Genomic DNA, 20,338 nt, shown 5'->3' with positions numbered 1-20,338 from the left:
TCTTGTCACCTCTCATACCACTCTTATACAGTAGTAGTGTTGTTGGTTTTGCTGTAGAGAGAACCCACTGGGCACAGACATCAGTTCAAAACATGTCACCATCTCACTGGATTTAGATTAAAAGTTGGGTGAAAAAAATACAAAATTCACTTAGGTTGATGACCATTTGCAAATCCAATTAGTTTTCCACGTTGATTCAACGTCATCACATATAATTTTTTGTTGTTGAAATGACGTGGAAACGACGCTGATTCAACCCGCTTTGGCCCAGTGTGAAAGCCCTGCTGATGTGTGTGTAGGTGTGGAGGCTGCCATGTGTAAAGGAGGATGACAAATGGACTGTCCCCTCAGGGGTGGCCTGGGTTTGGGGGACTGGCCACGTTGGATTTCACTAAGCCAAACAGTGATGCCTCATCTCTTCCATGACATGAAACCGCCCTGTCACCCCCCGCTCCTCAGAATGGGTATGTCTGGGTGCAATGTTACCGTCACTGCCCACTTGTTAGCAGCCTTGACATGACAGTATATCACTTCTTTATAATGCAATATCACCTAGGATTTGAACTTAAGCGCTGTGAATCTGTCTCAAGTACGACAATGGACACTTATAGGGCCTATACAGTATATACCATCAAAACCTGTTACTGGGTGTCTGTAAACAACGGGGAGGAATTGCATTCTAGTCAACATATGAGAGTAATGTGTTATTACTTTTACAAAACATCAACATTGCTTTTATCGCTTGAGAATTTGACCTGAGCTAGGTAAAGTGGCTGTTTTGATACAACAGACTCAGTACAGCTCATCCTCTCAAACCACTCTGTCTGTTGCCATGGTAACTGTCTCAAAGATATGCTTTCTGCTCTGGCTCTGTCATCAAATATCAGTTACTCAGAGAGACACAATATCTCATATATGAGTTTGAGACCAATACAGTATTTTCCCTATATACCTACCTCCACCATAATTAAGCAATGACACAATGGATTGCATTCCATTCCTACAAACAAAACCCCTAAGCCAGCTAACCAGTTCTTATAGCAGCCATATGGCCGCCTTTGTCAGTCAGCACATCTGTATGCAGCGTAAGTATAGTTCAGCATCAACTCTCCCATGATAAGATGATCAGGGTTGAGTCATCCCTCACAACAGCCTTGTCTGTCCGCATGCACTAAATCATTGAACAGGAGAAGGGAGGGTGATTATTTTCTCCTAGGAAAAAAAAGATGTATGGAAGTTGATGACATCCGTAAGCACACACCAGCTCCTCCTGTTACAATGCTGTGTCTTTGGAGTCTCTTACTACTGCATAGTTCTGAACATCTGCAATTCCCAGGGTGAATGACGGGCTGGATGAAGTACTGTGGTGTTACCTACCGTCTATTTGACTGACAGTATCTGGTTTTATTGGATAAAAAGCAATAGAGAGTGAGTCATACTCCCTGCTGAGTGGATGGTAATCTCCCAGATCCTTGTCTATCAGTGGGCATTAGAGAGCTCAGTACAGACACTCAGTTCAGTACGTCAGAGGAAGCAGGCTGATCTGTGGCACTTCCAAATGGCACCTTATTCCCTATATAGTGCACTACTTTTGAGCAGAGCCCTATGGGCGTCACTACGGTGTCTATGGGCCCTGGTCAAAAGTAGAACGCTAAAAAGGGAATACGGTGCCATTTGGGACACAGCCAGGGTAGTAGGAACCCAGCCTCCCTCACCGCCCCACAGAGGTCTGATATGATCTGTCGACCAGGCCAGGGTAGTAGGAACCCAGCCTCCCTCACCGCCGCAGAGGTCTGATATGATATATGTCGACCAGGCCAGGGTAGTAGGAACCCAGCCCCCTCACCGCCGCCGCAGAGGTCTGATATGATCTGATCGACCAGGCCAGGGTAGTAGGCACCCAGCCTCCCTCACCGCCCCGCAGAGGTCTGATATGATCTGTCGACCAGGCCAGGGTAGTGGGACCCAGCTGGACCCTCAACCGCCCCGCAGAGGTCTGATATGATCTGTCGACCAGGCCAGGGTATAGGAACCCGCCTCCTCACCGCCCCGCAGAGGTCTGATATGATCTGATCCCGACCCAGGCAGGGTAAAGGCCCCGCCTCCCATCACGCCCCGCAGAGGTCTGATATGATCTGTCGACCAGCGCAGGGTAGTAGGAACCCAGCCTCCTCACCGCCCCAGAGGTCTGATATGATCTGTCGACCAGGCCAGGGTAGTAGGAACCCAGCCTCCCTCAGCCCCACAGGGTCTGATTGATCTGTCGACCAGGCCAGGGTAGTAGGAACCCAGCCTCCCTCACCGCCCCGCAGAGGTCTGATATGATCTGTCGACCAGGCCAGGGTAGTAGGAACCCAGCCTCCCTCATGCCCCACAGGGGTCTGATGTGATCTGTCGACCAGGCCAGGCCAGGCCAGGAGGACGTAGTGTGGTGTGTATGTGGGGGTTTAAGCAGCTGCTGTTGTTAAAACAATTGTTGCTGTGTTGGTGTAATGTTGCTGAGTGTAATTACTGGACATCATGTGTCACCACCACCGGCCGACCCTGACTGCGAACAGCAAACATGGGACATCAATATCCCTGTCAACAGGGCCTGTCTCACATCTCTCTGTGCCATAGACAGATAAGCAAAGCGAGCTCTGGTGATCAGATGCAATGACTCCTGCCTCCTGCCCATCTAAGCCACCGCATATATACTACCAGTACACACCCATGCCCACCACATTATCATAGACACCGGCAACAGGAAGTGGATCCCCTCCCACCTTACTGTCATTATGGCCGCAGCACACCTGTCCTTTTTCTCACCTGCCTCCCACTGAGTGTTCCGGGTCTGGACAGACAGTGCCTGTAACCCAAATGGCACCCTATTCTATTTGTAGTGCACTACTTTTGACCAGGGCCTCTGGTCAAAAGTAGAACACTATATAGGGAATAGGGTGTCATTTGGGACGCACACAGACAGTCTCAGTCAGCGGTTGCTAGCCTGGTAATGACGCCACAGAGGGCCGTGCACAGCTGGCCTTTTCTTACAAGCAGCCAATAGAACATCCACAGCAACACTTACCACCGTAACAACATTACCCCTTTAGCCAAGAGGAATCCCTACTGAACATCCCTGTCCCTGTCTCCTGAGGGGTGCTTTACTTGCTGGAGAAACTGACTGTAGACTTCAGGCACTGCAGACAGACCATTCCTATCTAAATGGTCAGTAATGTAGGACTTTTTTTATAAAAAAATGTACATAGACCTTATAGTATTTAAATTTAAAGGACATTGGTAGCGTCATGTCAAATCCATTAAAAAAAAGATCAACGATAACTTTGGCGGGGAAAAATAAAATAAGAGTGATGAGAGGAGAGAAAAGTGATTAGAGTAGAAAGATTAGGGAGGAGAGGGAAGAGATGAGAGAGGAGAGGAAAGGAAAGGAGAGGAGTCACCTTGAGAAAGACGTTGTTCAGCTGGACTCCGATGCAGTTCCTGGGGCCGTTGCCTAGGCTGCAGAGAAGGTGCTCCTGTCCTGCGTTTCTAAGACAGACAACAAAGCACAGCATAACCAATCATTACATAACAGTCTTCTCTTCCCACTCGGTTTCATTTCTCTGTCCTCATATGACTAGAGCTGAGACCTCGGGGTGCTGTGGTTTGTAGCTGTCACGTCCTGCCACGGTGCAGAGATGTGGGGTGACGACCCTGGTGATTAAGTCAGCAGCATCAGGGAGCCAACAGAACAGACAATGCTATCACTACCTTTAGGACTATGCAAGTAGAGACTGCCTACCATGGAGTTCTATGTAAAGCAGTGCTATATATTCATATCATATACAACAATAATTTGTACCTATTCACAAATCCATATAATTGACATCATGTTATGTTGTCATAGTACAGTATATGTCCATATACAGGTGCAGGATATTAATTTGAGCCAGTTTGCTACAGCAAGAAAATAATCCTGCAGCAACAGGACATTTTAATTGTTATGTGGATTATAATTCATTTACAATTTTGTAGGGGTAGATACATTTTTTGCAAGGGAAAATTAAGTCTGAAATTACAAACTTCAGAAGCCTTTTTAAACCTCAAATACACTATACGTTTAAAAAGTTCTCCTCCAACAGGGTGATCAATTTAAGATCCTACATCTGTAGCAGTTGGACTGACAGGAGGAACTTACTTACTCGTCTCTGCACCACACACATGAACTAACATGTTTTTGATATAATTCTCTTTCTCCACTCGCATTACAGGAAGGAATTAAGTGGAGTGAGAGAGAGAAGAACCATATTGGCTTGCTCTGAGACAGGATTGTGGACTAATGCACTAAGTGGACAGAGATGAAGTGCAAGTTCTGAGTGGCTGGCTTCCAGAATCATGCAGAGCTGTGTTTCCGACCAGATCATCGGATCCTGCGGTCAGTTTCAACAATGTTATTCTAATGTGTGAAATGGTTTTCCATCCCCCTTGTTGTACTTCCTGGGAGTAATACAACTGTGATAATGTAAAGCATTTTGAACAAACATACTTGCAACAGAGTGTAGGGAAATATATACAGTATGTTCATGTAAGTATTTTCTACACTCAACCTGACATAAAGGCACCCAATAAATAAGTGTTGCCTCCCCCTCTCTATCACTGTTTACCAGTGAGTATGCAGTCAGTCACTATGACGCAGGGAGGGGGTCCAACACTCTGCTATGAGTCACACCTGCAGATGACTGACATATCAATCACCTCAGGGGTCAAGCATATCACAGTCTCCAGAAAGCAATATAGAAGAGGTTGAAAACAGCCCACACAAACAATAACTGAATGTATAAAACCGTCATTGTTCAGTCAGAATGTCGGGCAGAATGACTACTGTTTAGAGTGTCTGAGTCTTTAGAATTGTTCAAAATGTCTGCATGTTCAGTTACAGTAGAATGTCTGATTGTGTACATGCGTTTAGATCAGTATGTTTATCGTCATTATTAAGGTCAGAGTAAAAAAGATGCTTCCGGAGGAGGACCTGCACACTGCATGTGGCGTACAGGCACATAATGTGATTCCTGCACCTGGTGATCAAGCCTCGTTACATAACGGTGACCAATGTTCAAAGCCACAGTAATATCAGACATGCACATTTCCTAAATTAAACAATGTCATGATTAATACATATCTGTAGCAGTGACCCGCTCTGTGACTCACTGTGTGCTCAGAGAGGAAGGGCAGCTTTTGAGTCCTCTGAGCTCAATGTTCAAATTGGTTTATTCATATGATATATGGTGTCCCCATCTGAATAACTTGCTGATTACGATGACATGATGAATAAAAAAATTGATAAATGCACAATATTCTTTGTTAAACTATATATTGTCATTTCTAATCAAATCAAGTTGGTCACGTACATACACACACACACACACACACACACACACACACAACACACCACCACAACACAAACACACACACACACACACACACACACACAACACACACACACACACACCACACACACACACACAACAATATATAATATATATATATATATATACACACACACACAGTACCAGTCAAAAGTTAGGACATACCTACTCATTCAACGTTTTTTCTTTATTTGGACTATTTTTTACATTGTAGAATAATAGTGAAGACATCAAAACTATGAAATAATACATATGGAATCATGTAGTAACCAAAAAAAGTGTTAAACAAATCAAAATATATTTTATATTTGAGATTCTTCAAAGTAGCCAACCTTTGCCTTGATGACAGCTTTGCACACTTTTGGCATTCTCTCAACCAGCTTCACCTGGTATATATAACAGTTTGTATAGACAGTAAATTAATAGAAAAGGTGTATACAGCAACAGTTATATAGGATGAGTCTTGACTAGAATACTGTAAATACGGTCCATATGAAGTGATAAAATATTATCTAACTAAATTCCAAAATCAAATCAAATCAAACTATTTGCCACATGTGCCGAATACAACAAGTGTAGACTTTACCGTGAAATGCTTACTTACAAGCCCTTAACCAACAGCACAGTTCAAGAAGAACTGCACTGTTGGGGTTCAGGGCAGGGTAATGGGCAGAGGCTGGCTAGTGGTGACTATTTAACAGTCTGATGGCCTTGTGATAGAATCTGTTTTTTAGTCTCTTGGTCCCAGCTTTGATGCACCTGTACTGTCTCCGCTTTCTTGATGGTAGCGGGGTGAACAGGCCGTGGCTCGAGTGGCTGAGGTCCTTGATGAGCTTCTTGGACTTCCTGTGACAGCGGGTGCTGTAGATGTCCTGGAGGCTGTTGGGCTGACCGCACCACCTTCTGGAGAGCCCTGCGGTTGCAGGCGTTGCAATTGCCTTACCAGTTGGTGATACAGCCCGACAGGATGTTCTCAATGGTGCATCTGTAGAAGTTTGTGAGGGACTTAGGGACTAAGCTGAATTTCTTCAGCCTCCTGAGGTTGAAGAGGCGCTGTTGCGCCATTTCACTGTTGTGTCGTCAGCAAACTTGATGATTGAGTTGAAGACGTACATGACCAAGCAGTCATTGGTGAACAGGGAGTACAGCAGTGGGCTGATTAAGCATCCTTGTGGGGCCCCGTGTTGAGGATTAGCGTGGCGGGAGTGTTATTGCCTACCTTCACCACCTGGGGTTGGCCAGTCAGGAAGTCCAGGACACAGTTGCACAGGGCGGGGTTCAGATCCAGGGCCCCGAGCTTAGTGATGAGCTTGGAGGGCAGTATTGTGTTGAACGTCATATCAAATGTTGTAAATATCATATTAAGAATACACAATGAATCACACCGCCCATGTATCTTATTTTTGGGAAGTTTGATGCTTCTGATGTAACTCAATAGATTAAAGCAACATTGTAAAGAGCAATCATTTTCAAATACGAAATACATAATATTTTAAGATCATTTTTATTTCTATTTCCATGTGAAACGGTGGATGAGAGTACATAAGATTTCTCTCAAGCATGAAGGAAATTGCACTGACATTCGACATGAATCTGACATGAATGGGCTCATATTGAATGTCAAGGGTTTAGTGTTCTAGGGTTCCACACTTCTCTCTTCCTGCACAGCACACATTATCAGTGACTAGCCAGGTGTGAATGAGCTGCAGCAGGACATCTCATTGTCATTCTTCTTCAGGCCAATGCATTGTCACACTTGGGCAAGCATCCCCACTCAGACTTGTCCAGTCTCTACATCCCTCTGTATGGAATCACAGCCAACATTTCCACAGCTGCAAGTTATATCTCTTTCCACAGGATTTAGTGGAAATGACCAGAAATTATAATTGATGACTCGAGTGAGATTTGAGCACACTGCCTGCCTGCTGAGATCAGGGTTGTGGTCCATGCATAGCATCTCATAACAGGACTGGACAGTCATTAGTGCTGCTTAGACAGCTGATCCAGCCTTAGATCTGACTGAAACCCAGCACACTGCATTCTCCATCTGATGTCCACTGAGGAGACAGAGACAGTCAGAAGAGACAGGGACATTCAGAAGAGACAGGGACTAAGAGAGGAGAGAAGAAAAAGGGGAGAGACGAGAAAGCAGAATATAGAAAGAGGAGAGGAACCCAATGATGGGAAGAGAGCAATGGATACCATTAAAAAGAGGTGGGGCATTACTCTTCCTTCTGCATTAATTGAGCACGACGAGGCCCAGAAGAGGAGTGCGACAACAACGAGGACAAGAGGGAGGGAACCCCAGCCTGGATTAAAGGTGTAAAGGCAGGGCCGGCTCGAGGCATAAGCAACCTCAGCGGTTACTTAGGGCCCCAGAAATCAGTCAAAAATCTAATCAAAATACATTTTATTGGTCACATGGTTAGCAGACGTTAATGCGAGTGTAGCGAAATGCTTGTGCTTCTAGTTCCGACAGTGCAGTAATATCTAACAAGTGATCTAACAAGTTCACACACGACTACCTTATACACATAAATGTAAACGAATGAATAAGAATATGTACATAGAAATATATGGATGAGCCATGGCCGTGCGGCATAGGCAAGATGCAGTAGATGGTATAGAATACAGTATATACATATGAGTTGAGTAATGTAGGATATGTAGACATTATTAAAGTGGCGTTATTTAAAGTGATACCTTTATTAAATCCATTTATTAAATTGATTAAAGTGGCAAGAGATTTAAGTCTGTATGTTGGCAGCAGCCACTCGATGTTAGTGATGGCCTGATGGCTCTGATGGCCTTGAGATAGAAGCTGTTTTTCAGTCTCTCGGTCCCAGTTTGATGCACCTGTACTGACCTCGCCTTCTGGATGATAACGGGATGAACAGGCAGTGGCTTGGGTGGTTGTTGTCCTTGATGATCTTTTTGGCCTTCCTGTGACATTGGGTGCTGTAGGTGTCCTGGAGGGCAGGTAGTTTGCCTCCGGTGATGCATTGTGCAGACCGCACTACCCTCTGGAGAGCCTTGCGGTTGTGGGAGAAGCCGTTGCCGTACCAGGCGGTGATGGACCATTTCAGTTTGTCCGTGATGTGTACGCCGAGGAACTTAAAATGTTCCACCTTCTCCACTACTGTCCCGTCGATGTGGATGGGGGGATGCTCCCTCTGCTGTTTCCTGAAGTCCACGATCATCTCCTTTGTTTTGTTGACGTTGAGTAGGAGGTTATTTTCTTGACACCAGACTCCGAGGGCCCTCACCTCCTCCCTGTAGGCCGTCTCATCATAGTTGGTAATTAAGCCTACCACTGTAGTGTCGTCTGCAAACTTGATGATTGAGTTGGAGGCATGCATTGCCACGCAGTCATGGGTGAACAGGGAGTACAGGAGAGGGCTGAGAACGCACCCTTGTGGGGCCCCAGTGTTGAGGATCAGTGGGGTGGAGATTTTGTTTCCTACACCTGGGGGCGGCCCGTCAGAAAGTCCAGGACCCAGTTGCACAGGGCGTGGTCGAGACCCAGGGTCTCGAGCTTAATGACGAGTTTGTAGGGTACTATGGTGTTAAATGCTGAGCTGTAGTCAATGAACAGCGTTGGATAGACCTGAGCCCGGGCGTTTCCTCTGTTTAAGTTTCTGTCTATAGGCTGGGAGCAACAAAATGGAGTCATGGTCAGATTTGCCGAAGGGAGGGCGGGGGAGGGCTTTGTATGCATCGCGGAAGTTAGAGTAGCAATGGTCCAGAATGCTACCAGCTCGTGTCGCGCATTCGATATGCTGATAGAATTTAGGAAGCCTTGTTCTCAGATTAGCTTTGTTAAAACCCCCAGCTTCAATAAATGCGGCTCAGGATGTGTTGTTTCCAGTTTACATAGAGTCCAGTGAAGTTCTTTCAGGGCCGTCGAGGTATCTGCTTGGGGGGGGGGGGGTATACACGGCTGTGACTCTTGGTAGCTTCTCTTGGTAGCTAATGCGGTCGGCATTTGATTGTAAGGAATTCTAGGTCAGGTGAACCAAAAGGACTTAAGTTCCTGTATGTTGTTATGATCACACCATGAGTCGTTAATCATAAGGCATACACCCCCGCCCTTCTTCTTACCAGAGAGTTGTTTGTTTGTCGGCGTGATGCGTGAAGAAACCAGGTGGCTGTACCGACTCTGACAACATATCCCGAGTGAGCCATGTTTCCATGAAACAGAGAATGTTAAAATCCCTGATGTCTCTCTGGAAGGCAACTCGTGCCCTAATTTTGTCCACCTTGTTGTCTAGAGATTGGACATCGTCGAGTAATATGCTTGGAAGCGGTGGATGGTGTGCTCACCTTCTAAGTCTGACCAGTAGGCCGCTCCATCTGCCTCTCCTGCGGCGAACGCGTTGTTTTGCGTCGGCCTCTGGGATTAGATCCCATGTCCAGGGTGGAGGTCCGAACAAAGGATCCGCTTCGGGGAAGTTGTATTCCTGGTTGGAATGTTGGTAAGTTGACGTCGCTTTTATATCCAATAGTTCTTTCCGACTGTATGTAATAACACTTGAGATTTTCTGGGCTAACAATGTAAGAAATAATACATTAAAAAAATTTATTACTGCATAGTTTCCTAAGGACCTGAAGCGAGGCGACCATCTCTGTCGGCACAATCACATACATTTCGGGGTCTCAACTTATTGCTGAGAGTTACAATAGTTGAATACACAAGGTGCGAGCGCATCAGCAGTTTTCTCTTGTTTTGTCAGTCACTGACAGTCACTCAATTAACGTCAGCTAACAATTTTTAGATTGGTAACTTAGTCTAGCCAGTTATCTAAACTTGTAGTAATCATGGACAAATACTGACAGGGCACGCCTCTACCCAGACGCCCGGACCTTGGTAAGTTAGTCTAGCCAGTTATCATGGACGAATACCAACAGGGCACTCCTCTACCCAGGCGCCCTGACCTCCATGGGGCCCCCATTGATTATGTTAGTCACTCTCACTCATATATCATATTAACATGGTATAAGTCATTGCAAAATGTGTAGAATTGCAGGAAATTTTCTTTAAAACTGCAAATATTTCTCTACACCACATGGCAAAATAGGAAGAATTGCATGAAATGTTCTATCAAATGTTCTCTTCACCTATGGCAAAATGTGTAGAGTGCAGAAAACTAACTTTAAAACGTACATTTTTCTCTCCGCTGTCAATAGGGGGGCCACTTAAACATTTTGCCAGCTTGGTGGTGGTGGGGCAATCTTGCTTAGGGCCCACAAAAGGCTACAGATGTTCCTGTGTAAAGGGTTATTGTACTCTTTATGCTGATGAAAAACACTACAGTCTCAGAGGTTTTATGCAGATGAAGAGGGTCTAAGAAGGATGTTGGTCCTCAAAGAGCGAGCGGATTGATTTGAAGAGGCAGTTTATAAGGAGAGGAGGAGAGGGTCTGACGGCCTCCCAAATGACGCACAAGTGCACTACTTTTGACCAGGCACAATATTCGGAATAGTGTGTCCTTTGGGACAGTCTCTGAAATATTCATCACGCAGAGCGAAACAGAAGCTTGGCTTGTGGCCAGCGTATTGACTGACTTGATCCTGTGTCTCTTCCCCAAATCTTAAGGGTGTTACTTTTTAGGAAGGAAACCCAACTCAGGGGTCATTAGTCTGTGTGATGATGAGTCCCTGTGTCTCTGTGTCCTTCACCTCACCGCAGAAAGAGCAGCTGTAGAGAAGAGAGGAGCCTCATCCATCCCCCTTCTGTAGCTAAGGCAGGGGGGCAGAGGGATGCTCTGCTCTGACTCACTTCTGAATCATCCTCCTCCCCAGGGCTTCATACAAGAGAGAAGCATCCCTCTCTCTCAACTCACAAACACAAACTTGGACACTAACACACACACAGAGACACACAGTTTTCACACAAACACACAAGTGCACACACACAGACACATACCAATGGACATTGCATGGATGCAAATGGATGTATCGATAAAGAGACATGCAATAAATATGAAGACTTCATTCATAAGGCTAATACAACATAAGAATGGAGGCCCAGCCATATGCATACGGGAATCCCCATTGGTACAGACACAGTCAGGTTACCAGTTGCCATGGCAACATGTATCTATTGCGTGTTGAGAGAGAGAGACACACTCACATTTGATATGGATATGGTACAAATCTGACATGATAAAGGAAAACAATTCACCGTTTTAAGATAATTTACAATAACCTATAGCCACTACAATACATTAATATTGATTGAAGGCAGATATCCCCTTCGGAGAGTGACGATTAAATATATTTAATTATATGAATAAATGACAGAAGCCTTATGTAGCCATTATCACATCCCATATCCATTAACCTCTGTTTCATCATAATTCGAGTGCACCTTGAGAAATGACATAATCACTATTATTGAGGGACTTAAGGGTGGAGTCTGGACCTAAAGCGCTACAATAACGATCAACAGGAGCATTAAAGCATTTAACCTACAAATCTAGCACAGTATGAATTTCAGTGGATTTTCCTTATTATGTGGAGTGAGCTGGTGTCACAGGAGGGCTCGTAAATCGAATTCATGACTTCATGACTCACTCAGAGAATAATAAAGCAGTGGGCTAAACCAGCAGGACCTGCCATCAGCCTCTCTCTTTACCTGGTTCTGATCAGGACCTCCTGCCTACTGAGAACTGCCAATGAGTAAGAGCCATACAAATAATTCATATCAGGGAGGAGTAGTGTTTTCTTCCTTTAAATGCATGGTAACAAGACTATTAATTTCCATTAATTATCTTGTGATGTGGGAGATTTTATAGACTATAGCTTAAATAACCTTTGGAATGGTGACAAGTTTATCCTTGTTTGTTTTTACTCCCTTACAATGGCGTCACAGTCAATGTGTATGTACTGAGCTATAAGTGAAACAGAAGCTGTCCTTGAGTATCTTAGTGAAATAAAAACCCAGACATACGTCTGAGACTAACCTAAACCACTTTATGTCTTGATGTGGCCTCCTTCAACAATGGCTGTAATGGATGTATCCAAATGTCTTCAGGCTGATATCTATTTTTTGGTCAGAGTTTCAGTTACACTGGGGCTGTCTGCTGAAGACAAACTAAGCTTACTGCCCTGCCCAACACACATACACACACACATGCACACAGCTGCACACAACATCTGTTGCACAGCTGCACTGAAACCACAGCAAAAGCAGCCAAAAGGACCATCCTGTCTCGTCCGAGGAGGGAATTATTATTATTATTATTATTTATTAAATGACAGAGTAGCAGACACAGCAGGTACCCTCCGTTAATCCCAGATCAACATCCTGTCTAGATGGAGAGATGGAATCTATGGGGCTCTAATAATGCTGGATGTCTGGCAAAACAAGAATAGTCAAGTAAAAGTAAAACAAACACATAAATAGGTTGTTTATTAGCTTGCTTCTATTCTTGGAGAGGTGCTAGAGAGAGCAGTACAACTGTCCCTACAACTGTCACATCCCAGTCTGCCAGTCCTGATAATAGTGCCGTGCTACAGTGAAAAATGGGAACTAGATGGTCATTTTCCATTAATACAAATTATGTGACTTGCTTCAGCTCTTTGAAAGTATTTATGTGGCAGTGGATAGGATAGCCTGAACATGTGAAAGTTGGTTTGGTGTCTCTATCTTGAACGGTACAAGAGTTACTGTTGATGGGTTCAAAGTTGGTTTGGTGTCTCTATCTTGAACGGTACAAGAGNTATCTTGAACGGTACAAGAGTTACTGTTGATGGGTTCAAAGTTGGTTTGGTGTCTCTATCTTGAACGGTACAAGAGTTACTGTTGATGGGTTCAACGTTGGTTTGGTGTCTCTATCTTGAACGGTACAAGAGTTACTGTTGATGGGTTCAAAGTTGGTTTGGTGTCTCCAGCTTAAACAGTTCATTAGTTACTGTTGGTATTACTGGTTTTTGGTATTACTTTGAATTATGGGTTAGATATTGTTGTAATAAACTACAGTTGTTGCATGTGAAAACTGAAAGAAGAAAGACATAGGACAAGAAAATGGGACTAAAATGTAGGATCATGTGGACGACACTCTTAGGAAAGCAAAGCAACTCTGAATCATTCATGCTGTGGGTTTCAGAAAAATAGATGTATGATTTACTTTTGTAAAACGTTCAGTGTAAATTAAGTTTCATTTGAATTGAATGATGATGTAATGATTGGAAAGTTTTAGGCTATTATTTGGGGAGAGAAATATAATGGTGCATCTAGTGATGACAGCGCTTTAAAATGATTTTTGTAGTAGTTGAAGAACTACTGATAGCTAGCTTTAGTCCTATCTAATAAATAAACTATTTAGGCTAACATCTAATGCACATTGACATGTAATGCACATTGCCATCTAATGCACATTCAAATGTCATAAATCAACACTGCAGAGCTCTCCCTGTCCTCTGCCATGCCTTGATTGTATTACTGCTGATTATATCTGTAAATGTGCATGTACACCCTGGCCCATCTACTGTTGCTGGCCCAAATTCTGAATTGTGCTCTAATATCTGCTTCACTGATTTCTGCTCTCGTTAAAAGCCCAGGTTTTCTGCACGTTAACACTAAAAGGTTATTACCTAAAAATGATAAATTGAAAGTGTGGGTTCACAGCTCCAATCCAGATGTGTTGGTCATTACTGAGATATGGTTAAGGAAGAGTGCTTTGAATACTGATGTTAACCTTTCTGGTTATAACCTTTTTCAGCAAAACAGATCTTTCAAAGGTGGGGGAGTGGTAATCTTTACCAAGGATCACCTTCAGTGCTCGGTTGTCTCCACCAAGTCTGTCCCCAAACAATTTGATTTGCTGTTTTTAAGCATTATACTTTCAAATAGCTCTTTGTTGACTGTTATCGTCCTCCATCAGCACCGACTTGTAACCTACCTGCCCTAAGCTCTCTCCTGGCCCCTTACACTAAGTCTGAATTTGTCCTGCTAGGTGACCTAAACTGGGATATGCTTAAACCACCTGACCAAGTCCTAAAGCAATGGGACTCCCTAAATCTCTCTCAGATTATTACCAATCTCACAAGGTATGACTCCAAACACCCGAAAAGGCTACTGTCCTCGATGTTATCCTCACAAATAACCCTGATCGGTATCAGTCTGGTGTTTTCTGTAATGACCTTAGGGATCACTGTTTTACAGCCTGTGTTCATAATGGCTGCTCAGTGAAACGACCTGTCCTGATTTGTCATAGATGCTTGCTAAAAAACTTCAATGAGCAAGCCTTCCTTCATAACCTGGCCTCTGTAATTGTTATAGAGTCAGCTTGATCCCCTCTGTTGAATACGCTTGGACCTTCTTTTTTTATATTTTCAATGGTATTGTTAACAAACACGCCCCCATAAAGAAAATGAGAATTAAAAACAGGTTCAGCCCCAAGTCCGATCGTGATCTTGCAGAGTTAAGAACTGCATTTGGCGAAAGGCTCGGCACACACATACTCAGGCTGACTGGCTCTCGTTCAGGCAAATGATAAATAAGTGCACTCAGTCTATCCGGAAGGCCAAAGTTAGTTACTTTAAGGAGCAGTTGTCTCTTTGTGGGTCTAACCCCAAGAAGTTCTGGAAAACAGTTAAAGACCTGGAGAATAAACCCTCCTCCTCACAGCTGCTCATGTCCATTAATGTTGATGATGTGGTTGTTACTGACAAGAAGCACATGGCTGAGCTCTTTAAATCACCACTTCAATAAGTCAGGATTCCTATTTGACTCAGCCATGCTTCCTTGCCCGTCCAACATTTCCTCATCGGGGCGGCAGGGTAGCCTAGTGTTTAGAGCGTTGGACTAGTAACCGAAAGGTTGCAAGTTCAAATCCCCGAGCTGACAAGGTACAAATCTGTCGTTCTGCCCCTGAACAGGCAGTTAACCCACTGTTCCTAGGCCGTCATTGAAAATACAATTTTTTTCTTAACTGACTTGCCTAGTTAAATAAAGGTACATTTTTTTTTTTTTTATAAATCTCCCACCCCTTCTAATGCGACTAGCCCTGATGCTCCTCCCTCTTTTTCCAATGCCCCGCTACAATGTTTCTCCCTGCAGGCGGTCACTGAGTCCGAGGTGCTAAAGGAGCTCCTTAAACTTGACCCTAAAAAACATCTGGGTCAGATGGTTTAGACCCTTTCTTTAATGTTGCTGCCCCTATCATCGCCAAGCCTGTCTCTGACCGTTTTAACCTGTCTCTCCTCTCTGGGGAGGATCCCATTGCTTGGAGGGCAGCCACCGTGAATCCTTTATTTAAAGGGGGAGATCAAGTTGATCCTAACTGTTATAGGCCTATTTCTATTTTGCCCTGTTTATCAAAAGTGTTGGAAAAACTTGGCAATAATCAACTGAGTCTTTCTTCATGTCTATAGTATTCTCTCTGGTATGCAATCTGGTTAACGCTCGGGTTATGGATGTGTCACTGCAACCTTAAAGGTCCTCAATGATGTCACCATTGCCCTTGATTCTATGCAATGTTATGCTTCTATTTTTATTGACTTGGCCAAAGCTTTTGATACAGTATACCATTCCATACTTGTGGGACAGCTAAGGAGTATTGGTGTCATTGGCCTGGTTTGCTAACTACCTCTCTCAAAGAGTGCAGTGTATAAAGTCAGAACATCTGCTGTCTCAGCCATTGCCTCTCACCAAGGGAGTACCCCAAGGCTCGATCCTAGGCCCCACGCTCTTCTCAATTTACATCAACAACATAGCTCAGGCAGTAGGAAGCTCTCTCATCCATTTATATGCAGACAATACAGTCTTATACTCAGCTGGCCCCTCCCCAGATGTTGTGTTAAAATGCTCTACATCAAAGCTTTCTTAGTGGCGAACAAGCTTTCTCTGCCCTTAACCTCATTCTGAACACCTCCTAAACAAAGGTCATGTGGTTTGATAATAATTATGCCCCTCTCCCCACAGGTGTGATTACTACCTCTGAGGGTTTAGAGCTTGAGGTAGTCACCTCATACAAATACTTGGGAGTATGGCTATACGGTACACTGTCCTTCTCTCCGCACATATCAAAGCTGCAGGCTAAAGTTAAATCTACACTTGGCTTCCTCTATCGTAATCACTCCTCTTTCACCCCAGCTGCCAAACTAACCCTGATTCAGATGACCATCCTACCCAGGGTAGATTACGGAGACGTAATTTATAGATCGGCAGGTAAGGCTGCTCTCGAGCGGCTAGATGTTCTTTACCATTTGGCCATCAGATTTGCCACCAATGCTCCTTATAGGACACATCACTGCACTCTATACTCCTCTGTAAATTGGTCATTTCTGTATACCCGTCGCAAGACACACTGGTTGATGCTTATTTATAAAACCCTCTTAGGCCTCACTCCCCCTATCAGAGATATGTACTGCAGCCCTCATCCTCCACATACAACACCCGTTCTGTCAGTCACATTCTGATAAAGGTCCCCAAAGCACACACATCCCTGGGTCGCTCCTCTTTTCAGTTTGCTGCAGCTAGCGACTTGAACGAGCTGCAACAAACACTCAAACTGGACAGTTTTATCTCAATCTCTTCATTCAAAGACTATATCATGGACAGTCTTACTGACAGGTGTGGCTGCTTTGTGTGATGTATTGTTGTCTCTACCTTCTTGCTCTTTGTGCTGTTGTCTGTGCCCAATAATGTTTGTATCATGTTTTGTGCTGCTAACATGTGCTGCTGCCATGTTGTGTTGCTACCATGCTGTTGTCATGTTGTGTTGCTACCATGCTGTGTTGTCATGTGTTGCTGCCATGGTCTCTCTTCATATAGTGTTGTGTTGTCTCTCTTGTCGTTATGTGTGTTTTGTCCTATATTTTTATTTAATTTTTAATCCTAGTCCCCATCCCCGCAGGAGGCCTTTTGGTAGGCCGTCATTGTAAATAAGAATTTGTTCTTAACTGACTTGCCTAGTTAAACAAAGGTTGAATAACAAATAAATACAATAAAAAAAGATCACTGACAAGTACATTTCTGAATAAAATGTGGTGTGCTTGTTTTAAAATATGCATGGTTTTAAAATAAGTTATAGTTGTAGTAGTGTCTGCAGTACTAATGTTGGTGACTGGTTATAGTTGAAAAAGTAGGTAGTTGAAAAGATTAATTGAAGGATAGGATAGCCTGAACAAGTTGGTTTGGTGTCTCTAGATGTTCAAGAGTTACAATTATTGTTGGTGGGTATTATATGCTAATTTAAGCACATTTAAGTAGTTATAATTTATAGTGCAGACCAGAGCTAGACCCGATCTAGTGCAGACCAGAGCAGTAGTTGTGGTCATTAGTTCTGATCAGTAGTTGTGTAGTGTTGGTCAGTAGTTGTGGTCAGTACATCTGTGGTTCAGTAGTTGTGTGGTTAGTAGTTGTGTGGTTGTGGTCAGTAGTGGTCAGTAGTTTTAGTAAGTAGTAGTTGTGGTCAGTAGTTGTGGTCAGTAGTGGTCAGTAGTTTTGGTAAGTAGTAGTTGTGGTCAGTAGTTGTGGACAGTAGTTGTGTGGTTGTGGTCAGTAGTTGATTGATTGATTGATTGGTTATGCGGTTACTAAAACAGCTGTATCGTTAGATTGGTAATAGATATTTTTGTTTCCGACTTCAGATTTGAATAGCAAAGAAGGGCTACAAGATGTCATACCCTCTAACATTTTGTCTAAGTTGTTGGCAAAGTGGTCATAAGTTGCATTGTTGAATTTACAGTGAATGGAATGTTGGAAGTGATGTTATAATGGGGCCTTTGGAATACTGAGGAAATACCCTGAAAGTGGATGGAGGACAAAAAGGTAGTTTAAAAAGTATAAAATAGATCAAAAAGTTGTATACAAGCAACTCCAATCCAGTCTTCACGTTTTAAAGTTTCAACGGTGTAAAAGGAGTAGCATGCTAAAAAATAATAATAATAAGTCAGAAGTATGTCGAAGACTTAAATTTGGGACTCTTGCTTCACAAGCCCATTTAACTATAAGTCAGAAATAAGTGATACAATATTTAAAGTGTAGCTGCTTTCGCAAGCCAATTTAATGAATGGCTGAATCACTTTCTACAGTATTTCTGCTTTACTATCAAACTGCATGAGAAGCAGACAGCTCTCCTGACTTGAGCAACGCCACAACAATAAAAACAACACCATTAACCCCTTTAGTTTATTTTCCTATACAGCACATGGACACTTTCATATTTAAACTCAACCCAAAATGAAAACTAGCCAGCCTGTCTGTGTACAGATGTAGGATCTTAATTTAACTTGTAGTGCATTTGAGGTTTAAAAAGGCTTCTTAAGCATGTAATTTCCACTTTGAAATTTCAGACTTGATTTTACCTTACGAAAAATGTATCAACCCCCCTACAAAATAATAATTCACATTTCCTGATACTGTATGATTATTTACTTGACATAGTGAACTGGCTCAAATTAAGATCCTACATCTGTAGCTCTAAACTCATCCACATTACTCCCAGACAGTCACTGTTTGTAAAACATAAACACGTAAACATAGCCCCTCCCTCTCTCTTTATGCAGTGCTTTTAAAAATACAAAAAAATAATGAACACAATTCCATTTATGAAAAATTTATTATAGTTCTTTTCCCCCTGGTTTTTATTAAAATGTGTTTTTCTAATGCATTTCCCCCTGAATGTCTCTCTACTCTTCATGTGACACAGGCAGTACTGAAAGCTTCCCCTCACTTAAACCTTGTGTGTGTGTGTGTGTGTGTGTGTGTGTGTGTGTGTGTGTGTGTGTGGTGTGTGTGTGTGTGTGTGTGTGTGTGTGTGTGTGTGTGTAGCGTGCGTATAGAAGGATTACAGCAGCCAATCATCCTGTTGATGACTACTGATTGAGACTACTTGATGACTTTCCATTGGTGCATATCCATACAATTTCTCTATCGCTCTACTTTTCCCTCCACATATTGTGCTATGCCTCATTTTGACTCAAATGACTTAGCAGAAGCACTACAGGCGAGGGAGATATGAGTCAATATAATAAAAGAGCAACACTGCCTAGATGAGTGAGTCTCTAGACTAGTCTAACTCACATTTTCCATCCTGCTGCATAAGCATGATGCTCATGGATAATCACCAGAGCAGTGTGTCAAAACTCTCTCTTGCTGTTCACTTTCCTTACCGGCAGATGGGGCTTTATTTCCCTGGGGGGTCGACCACTACCCATCCCCATCCCTCTCTCCTCTCACTGAGCACTGCTACCCCCATCCCCTGCCATCCTCAGGCCTCTCACTGAGCACTGCTACCCCCCATCCCCTGCCATCCTCAGGCCTCTCTCCTCTCACTGAGCTCTGCTACCCCATCCTGCCATCCTCAGGCTCCTCCTCTCACTGAGCACTGCTACCCCCATCCCTGCCATCCTCAGGCCTCTCTCCTCTCACTGAGCACTGCTACCCCCCATCCCCTGCCATCCTCAGGCCTCTCTCCTCTCACTGAGCACTGCTACCTCCCATCCCCTGCCATCCTCAGGCCCTCTCTCCTCTCACTGAGCACTGCTACCCCCATCCCCTGCCATACCTCAGCCTCTCTCCTCTCACTGAGCACTGCTACCTCCCATCCCCTGCCATCCTCAGGCCTCTCTCCTCTCACTGAGCACTGCTACCCCCATCCCCTGCCATCCTCAGGCCTCTCTCCTCTCACTGAGCACTGCTACCCCCCATCCCCTGCATCCTCAGGCCTCTCTCCTCTCACTGAGCACTGCTACCCCCATCCCCTGCCATCCTCAGCCTCTCTCCTCTACTGAGCACTGCTACCCCCATCCCCTGCCATCCTCAGGCCTCTCTCCTCTCACTGAGCACTGGCACCCCATCCCCTGCCATCCTCAGGCCTCTCTCCTCTCACTGAGCTCTGCTACCCCCCACCCCCCAGTAGTCTGAAGCCCCACCCTCAGCAGAGGCCGTCACAGCTGGTGAGACAGGAACAGGAAATGAA

The 20,338-nt window shown here is 44.1% G+C and overlaps 1 pseudogene; it reads right to left on the bottom strand.

Annotated features, from left to right (window-relative positions):
* Positions 1-20,338, bottom strand: part of LOC111980224 (uncharacterized) — a 401,020-nt pseudogene that overhangs the window by 358,860 nt on the left and 21,822 nt on the right.

The sequence above is a fragment of the Salvelinus sp. IW2-2015 genome, linkage group LG20 (genome assembly GCF_002910315.2).
Source record: "Salvelinus sp. IW2-2015 linkage group LG20, ASM291031v2, whole genome shotgun sequence".
NCBI classification, from domain to species: Eukaryota; Metazoa; Chordata; class Actinopteri; order Salmoniformes; family Salmonidae; genus Salvelinus; species Salvelinus sp. IW2-2015.
Note: the sequence above shows the minus strand (reverse complement) of the source record. Positions and strands in the feature narration are given on the sequence as shown.